This window comes from Gadus macrocephalus, chromosome 22 (assembly GCF_031168955.1).
Source record: "Gadus macrocephalus chromosome 22, ASM3116895v1".
In the NCBI taxonomy this organism is placed as follows: Eukaryota; Metazoa; Chordata; class Actinopteri; order Gadiformes; family Gadidae; genus Gadus; species Gadus macrocephalus.
The window spans coordinates 6,895,203-6,903,935 of NC_082403.1; the positions used below are offsets into that span (position 1 = coordinate 6,895,203).

Genomic DNA, 8,733 nt, shown 5'->3' on the forward strand with positions numbered 1-8,733 from the left:
TCGAAGGACGAGAGGCAAAAGAGGGCAACGTAAAAGACTTCAAGTTTGAAATGATATCAACTTACAGATGTCACAACAGTTGTTTGCAGTTCTTGAAACTCTGCAGTCGTTTGGTTTGTTAACTCTGCAGTGAAAGGCTTTGATATTGTAGCCTCTACCGTGAAAGACACAGTAGGAACTGAGGGTTCTGGAGTTGCCGTAGTTGTTGTTGGTGCTGTCGTTGAGGTTGGCGTTTCTGAGAAGGAACATGTCACTTGTTACTATGTATTTGTACATGCATAAGCGCAAGAATCAGGGAAAAGCCACATACTTGAGCAACAAGTTATTTGTTACGAGAAAAGTGCTGTTACTTTTATCATTGGATGAAATATGGAAAATGTGACCATACCTGTGACAACAATAGATTCAGGATCAAAGGAGATTCCGCCAGCGGAGGTGTTGGTTGCTGCCGTCGTCATGGTCTCCAGTACATCGGCAGTTGAAATGGTCACTTCAGGTGATGCTGTGTTATTGAAAACAAGCTCCACCTCTATTGTAGTGTTTCCATCGATGGACGGGCTGAAAAACAGATTGCCATCATTATGAGACCATTCAACTTGAATACAACTTGAAAGCTTGATGCTCTAGCTTACAGTTCGGGAACATATACCATCATGTTTAGCTTATAATGCATACAACAGAACTTATTCTTTGACCCTATGGTGCCTGGATCTGAATATTATTGTTTAGATCGTTTCAATTAGCCTTTATCATTGTGCGTTGTGATTAACCCTAAACTACATCGGTACAATTGCTACTTTTCAGAAATTAGAACAATGATTGAAATTTGTCAACAGGACCTATATTCATATGGAAAATGTGGTTATTTAAGAAGGATCATTTACCTGAATCCAAGGACAAGAGTGGTGATGAAAATCGACCCATAGGCCTCCAGGAAGATCGCATTGCACTATGGGAACAGCATACACAATTTTAAAAGATGGACAACCCCTTAAAAATGAATGGAATCAATGCAAATCCCTCTGAAGTTAAAGGTTCGGAAAAAGGACGTCTCAAGTAATATGGAATGCATCGCAAGGGTATCGAAGGACGAGAGGCAAAAGAGGGCAACGTAAAAGACTTCAAGTTTGAAATTATATCAACTTACAGATGTCACAACAGTTGTTTGCAGTTCTTGAAACTCTGCAGTCGTTTGGTTTGTTAACTCTGCAGTGAAAGGCTTTGATATTGTAGCCTCTACCGTGAAAGACACAGTAGGAACTGAGGAATCTGGAGTTGCCGTAGTTGTTGTTGGTGCTGTCGTTGAGGTTGGCGTTTCTGAGAAGGAACATGTCACTTGTAACTATGTATTTGTACATGCATAAGCGCAAGAATCAGGGAAAAGCCACATACTTGAGCAACAAGTTATTTGTTACGAGAAAAGTGCTGTTACTTTTATCATTGGATGAAATATGGAAAATGTGACCATACCTGTGACAACAATAGATTCAGGATCAAAGGAGATTCCGCCAGCGGAGGTGTTGGTTGCTGCCGTCGTCATGGTCTCTAGTACATCTGCAGTTGAAATGGTCACTTCAGGTGATGCTGTGTTATTGAAAACAAGCTCCACCTCTATTGTAGTGTTTCCATCGATGGACGGGCTGAAAAACAGATTGCCATCATTATGAGACCATTCAACTTGAATACAACTTGAAAGCTTGATGCTCTAGCTTACAGTTCGGGAACATATACCATCATGTTTAGCTTATAATGCATACAACAGAACTTTTTCTTTGACCCTATGGTGCCTGGATCTGAATATTATTGTTTAGATCGTTTCAATTAGCCTTTATCATTGTGCGTTGTGATTAACCCTAAACTACATCGGTACAATTGCTACTTTTCAGAAATTAGAACAATGATTGAAATTTGTCAACAGGACCTATATTCATATGGAAAATGTGGTTATTTAAGAAGGATCATTTACCTGAATTCAAGGACAAGAGTGGTGATGAAAATCGACCCATAGGCCTCCAGGAAGATCGCATCGCACTATGGGAACAGCATACACAATTTTAAAAGATGGACAACCCCTTAAAAATGAATGGAATCAATGCAAATCCCTCTGAAGTTAAAGGTTCGGAAAAAGGACGTCTCAAGTAATATGGAATGCATCGCAAGGGTATCGAAGGACGAGAGGCAAAAGAGGGCAACGTAAAAGACTTCAAGTTTGAAATGATATCAACTTACAGATGTCACAACAGTTGTTTGCAGTTCTTGAAACTCTGCAGTCGTTTGGTTTGTTAACTCTGCAGTGAAAGGCTTTGATATTGTAGCCTCTACCGTGAAAGACACAGTAGGAACTGAGGGTTCTGGAGTTGCCGTAGTTGTTGTTGGTGCTGTCGTTGAGGTTGGCGTTTCTGAGAAGGAACATGTCACTTGTTACTATGTATTTGTACATGCATAAGCGCAAGAATCAGGGAAAAGCCACATACTTGAGCAACAAGTTATTTGTTACGAGAAAAGTGCTGTTACTTTTATCATTGGATGAAATATGGAAAATGTGACCATACCTGTGACAACAATAGATTCAGGATCAAAGGAGATTCCGCCAGCGGAGGTGTTGGTTGCTGCCGTCGTCATGGTCTCCAGTACATCGGCAGTTGAAATGGTCACTTCAGGTGATGCTGTGTTGTTGAAAACAAGCTCCACCTCTATTGTAGTGTTTCCATCGATGGACGGGCTGAAAAACAGATTGCCATCATTATGAGACCATTCAACTTGAATACAACTTGAAAGCTTGATGCTCTAGCTTACAGTTCGGGAACATATACCATCATGTTTAGCTTATAATGCATACAACAGAACTTATTCTTTGACCCTATGGTGCCTGGATCTGAATATTATTGTTTCGATCGTTTCAATTAGCCTTTATCATTGTATGTTGTGATTAACCCTCAACTACATCGGTACAATTGCTACTTTTCAGAAATTAAGAACAATGATTGAAATTTGTCAACAGGACCTATATTCATATGGAAAATTTGGTTATTTAAGAAGGACCATTTACCTGAATCCAAGGACAAGAGTGGTGATGAAAACCGACCCATAGGCCTCCCGGAAGATCGCATTGCACTATAGGAACAGCATACACAATTTTAAAAGATGGACAACCCCTTAAAAATGAATGGAATCAATGCAAATCCCTCTGAAGTTAAAGGTTCGGAAAAAAAACGTTTCAATTCACCACTGTATGAAATCCAAATAAACCCTGTAAAGGTTTTTGGAATTATCTAGTGTAGTACTGTGTGCATTACCGCTCATGAGGCCAGACATGTAAAAGGTTTCACCAGATGAAAGCAAACCACAAAGACAAATATGGCAAACACGCTGAACGAATCAAGTAATAAGGAATGCATCGCAAGGGTATCGAAGGACGAGAGGCAAAAGAGGGCAACGTAAAAGACTTCAAGTTTGAAATGATATCAACTTACAGATGTCACAACAGTTGTTTGCAGTTCTTGAAACTCTGCAGTCGTTTGGTTTGTTAACTCTGCAGTGAAAGGCTTTGATAGTGTAGCCTCTACCGTGAAAGACACAGTAGGAACTGAGGAATCTGGAGTTTCCGTAGTTGTTGTTGGTGCTGTCGTTGAGGTTGGCGTTTCTGAGAAGGAACATGTCACTTGTGACTATGTATTTGTACATGCATAAGCACAAGAATCAGGGAAAAGCCACATACTTGAGCAACAAGTTATTTGTTACGAGAAAAGTGCTGTTACTTTTATCATTGGATGAAATATGGAAAATGTGACCATACCTGTGACAACAATAGATTCATGATCAAATAGGCTACTTGAGCGAAAATTAAGTTTTTTCAGAGCGATATTCCATTGCTGTTACTTTTATTAAATTGATTGAAAATGGAATGCACAAGCATACCTGTTACAGCTATAGAATCCGTATCAATTGAGATTCCGCTCGAACAGGTTGCTGCTGCAGCCAATCTCATGGTGTTCAAAACTTCACTTGCTGATGGGATCTCTTCAGGTGAGGCTGTATCATTAAATACAAGCTCCCCCTCTACTGTAGTCTTACCAGTCGTGGACGAACTAAAACACAGATTTCCCGCATGATTGTACAATTCAACTTGAATTTATCGTAAAAGGTTCCTGCTATAGCTTTTTTTTTTTTTTTTTTTTTTTTTTTTTGATGAATTCCAAACTACATATATATAGTGCATATATCCCAAGGAGATTAAATTCCCACTATCAACAATGACGTTATTTAAGGAGGAATATTTACCTGAATCCCAGGACATTCGTGGTGTTGAAAACCAGCCCATATGTCTTCCGAAAGAACTCATTACACTATGGGCAGACCATACAGAAGTTAGAAAAGTTAGTTAGTTAGTACGCTGAATGACTCAATTAATATGCAATGTATAGTAAGGTAGGCAAAAAATGACATGAAGTTAAAGCAAAGTCAGTGACAACTTACCACCATGATAACAGCCGATGCCAGTTCTTGAAATTCTTTAGTTGTTTGGTTTGTTAACTCTGCAGTGAAAGGCTTTGATATTGTAGCCTTCAACTTAAAAGTTGGCGCTGAGGTTGGAGTTGATGGACTGATTGTAGTGTTTGAATTGGTGTTCAATACTCCAAACGTTGTGGGAGATCCAGTTGAATATGTATGTGGCATGTCAGCGAGGGTACCCACAATGACACCTGTTTTTAATACAATTTTATTATTTCTTGGTACTTCATGTTTATAAACCAATACATATATAGTTCTATGAATATTAAACAATTTTGTATAACTATTAATTACCATTGTATAAAAAAAACTGTATAATTTTTCAATATTCTGAGAATGTATAATCTCAAATTTAATCTGCATTAAAATTAAATACCAACATTAATTAATAAAGCATGCAGATACATAGGGAAGGGTTAGGAAATTAAATTGAATTTGTCGCCTTACCCATTACAACTAGTAGGGCTGCGGTGGATCGCTCCACAGCCATCCTGTGTTGAGCCATCTATAAAGCATAATGTGATTTATGGAAACTAGTTATAATAGGTTATCAGTTGATCGTATATGTTACATTTAAAAAGCAAGTTCTGAAAGAAAGAATTCTGCAAATATTGTTAAATGAATAATCTCCAATTTCTGTTGCTAGCGGTCACTCACTCAAAACAATTACAAAATATCTATTTTGATGACGCCGTGAAGAATGTGAGACCATGGGAGTTGTTGTCTTTAACATCATTACCATCAAAATCTATCTGACATAACTCATACAGGGCATATATCAGGTGCAGGACGACGTAATGTATCAAAGTTGTTTTCAGTTACGATGAGTCACTTCAATCGGTTCCATTCTAATGAAATTGCCGAGAATTTAGAAGAATCATCTACAGATGTTTGGGTAGATGATTCTTCTCATTTCTCAGCCATTTCATTAGAATGAAACGACATGAAGTGACTCATCGTAACTGAAAACAACTGTAGTTAAGGTCTAATTTTATGTGCGTAATAAATTATGGTGTAGCCCAGCCAAGTGCTGGGCTACGCCATGATCGACCTTATGATTGACCGCCACGATTGGCCTTATCTACAGTTGATTTCAGCTATTATGAATCACATCATGTCGTTTCATTCTACTGAAATTGCTGAGACATTAGAAGGTTCATCCATACAAACAACTGTAGATAAGGCCTAATGTTATGTGAGGAATTCAATCAAGGGGTAGCCCAGCACTGTTATTCGTGGTCAAAACAAGTATACAAAAAAATTACCAAAGTTACCAAACGTTCGCAATAGATTCAAATCGCTATTTAGAAGTGTAGAAGAATAGACTGTATATACATAGAGTGTATATACTGCAGGTTTAACCAAATGTTTACATTGGTGGAAACTATGGCAGAAGTACTCGTTGAGAATCAAGCTTCTAGTGGTTTTTGGTGTTTCTGGCATCCCTCATTCAACAAGGGTGCATGTAGAGGAGGTGCTAAGACTGTCGGTAGTCAGTTTGTTGGTGAGAGAGAATCAATGTGTTGGGTGCAGCTCTGCAATGAAATATGATTTCATCAATTCAAAGGTATGGGCACCACATTTTATCACAGATGGCTCTTTTTTTTTTAACCATTATGTGTTGGAATTGCTGGAATAGCTTTGTGGCTGGCATTAGCCACTTGTCAAAATAGCACGTTGTAATTGGCCTGATCAATATTAGAATATCATATTAATAAATTAGGTATTTACTGGATTACTTTTTATCACGCTGTTCCCCCCCAAAAAAGGCATATGACACCTTTGATATACCAAATGTAACGGAACGTTACAGTAAATAAAACTTACAATATTTTAATATTAACTCTGGTTATTGTAAAGCTGTGGTAACTACCAGTATGTTGAAGAGTATCAAAGGTATTTCAAAGCTATGAAACCAATGAAACTTGCCAAGCAATTATGTTTAGTGGGTTATATTTGTAATTTTCTAACAGTGAAACACTATATCTACTTATTTTCAAGCTATATCAATTTACTTTAATGCCATTTTCATATAACAGAGCACATTTAGCATTTGTCAATGAAGCACTAAACATCTAGGCAAAAATAACTACTAAGGTACTTACCCAAAACAAAAATCCGTCTTTTTATTTATTTTTATTTATTGATCTGTCTTCTGATGAATTGTAATCTGTATTCTAACAAACGTATATGCCCTCGGAGAAAAACATTGTCTTGTCTTATTGTTAACGTTTATGTGGATGTATCGGTCCTTCCGCGGCTTTAGACAGATTTAATCCCTTCATTATCGTCCCAGCCTTATATATGACAGGTGTGTCACCAAACATTCCTCAGGCAACTTTTGTGGCCCAACCTGACTGGAACACCATCCTCATGAATACCAACAATGATGCCATTATGTAATTGTTTGGACAGCCAATGAAAAGGAAGGTGCAAGCGAATTCTGTGTATTTATTTAAGTACATTATACATAATAACCATGCACATAAATATCCACATATTATGATTTATGCAAGACATTTTAATTAGCCTACCATACAACATTTGAAAATATATTGAAGTGTCATTTTCTTTTGGAATTTCTTAATTTCTATATTGAGGGAGAAGAATAAAATCATGATAAAAGAGGCTGTATTTATCTTTTTAGCTATGAGCTCTCTGATCATTTTAAAAGTCATGTTTATCATTTCTAAAATTCAAACTCTGGCAGTTCTACAAGTTTGTTTGCCTGATTCCTCGCTTTTCTACATTTACTGTAACACATAGGCCTACATTCAAATCATAAAACGAATCAGACTAGCAAGAGCAAACTGATAACTATTGACTACAACCATACTTTGTATATATACAAGCATTATGGCAAGCATTAACAGGCCCTATAGAACACCCCACCAGCCCTTGGACCCGAGGATCTCCTTTCATTAGCATGGAAGAAAACTTAATCCAAGCAAACATTTTAAGTAATTTAGTTAAGGCCATAAGTAATAATGGATTGAATTTATATAGCGCTTTTCTAGACACTCAAAGACGCTTTACAGTGAAGGGGGGGGGACCTCACTCGGCATGAAGTGAAGTATGGTGTCTTTGGTGATGGGGTGCTGGGGTGCTGGCCGGTTGACCGTCAGGGGAGTCCAGGCATCTAGTCGCAGTCACCGCAACACGCTAAAACCGATTTAGTTCTGAATAAGACTGGTAACCGCTAACTGCTTATCAACAGTAACAATTTCCGCAACTGAGGGCACATAGGTGCCAAATGAAAGAGTGAGGTAGGTTTTCAGCTTTGCTTGAAATAACTTGGCAGTGAGCTTCGCTGATTACATGTGGCAGATTGTCCCATATTTAGGGTCCTCGAATGGAGAACACTCCTGCTGATTTCTCCTTAGCCTTTGGTATTGAAAGTTCTTCCACTGAGAATAGAATTCTCAGTCTCGTAGAATTTCTGGAATTGCATACTGTGCCGAATCTCCTCAGTAAAATATAGTTAGCAAAAGAAGATGCCATGAGTGCGCCTGTTCTCTATTATTGGTGAGTGATGTGTTAAAATAAGAAATTCTGAAACATTCTTATATTGGAACATTACATTAGCTACTACATTAGAACATTTTCTACTCTACTTTCCGTGCACATGGTGTTTATTTTATTTTGGAAAGGCCAGCCTGAACTGCCGAAAGAAATGGAATGTCATCTTGCAAGATCCCTGGTCTCTAGATGCTACAATCCATATTCGCCAACACCTTTCTGTTCTGGAACATTAAATCCTCCACCCTGGTTACACCCTCCACATGTATGCCATTTAGTAAAGCAGTTTATGTGTCATATGGGCGTGTGGGTTCCCCATTATAGCGCATTGGTAATTACTGAAACAAAACGACAATCAATATAATTGCTCTTTGAACAATATCGAAATTGCACTCCAAACAACGCGATCTCCAACCTAATCAACAGAGTTGATTAAGTTGACCAAAGCAGAGTAGTAGAGTAGCAGAATAGCTGTACACATTCCCCCAATAAACTGATCCAAGAAACAGCATAATTCACGTTTTTCAAAGTTTTTTTTATTCAATCTGAAGTTATAAAATCACGTTATTTCAATCAATTATCTTTGCAATGTGCAGTCATCTGAGCTGGTATGCTGTTGTGTTAAGTGTTATCAAGTATTATTTTCCGTAACAGATGCCGTTCTTTCAATAAAAACGGTGTTCAATTGACTCGGGTATGAAA

At 37.9% G+C, this 8,733-nt stretch overlaps 1 long non-coding RNA gene across 1 annotated transcript; it reads right to left on the bottom strand.

The window, feature by feature from the left end:
• Window positions 1-3,530: 3,530 nt before the first annotated feature.
• Window positions 3,531-6,793, bottom strand: LOC132450643 (uncharacterized). Its single transcript, XR_009523891.1, has 6 exons — window positions 6,618-6,793; window positions 4,960-5,017; window positions 4,477-4,703; window positions 4,282-4,346; window positions 3,919-4,088; window positions 3,531-3,643 (listed from the first exon to the last, which is right to left on the bottom strand). It is a non-coding gene; the product is annotated as an uncharacterized LOC132450643 (long non-coding RNA).
• Window positions 6,794-8,733: the final 1,940 nt, after the last annotated feature.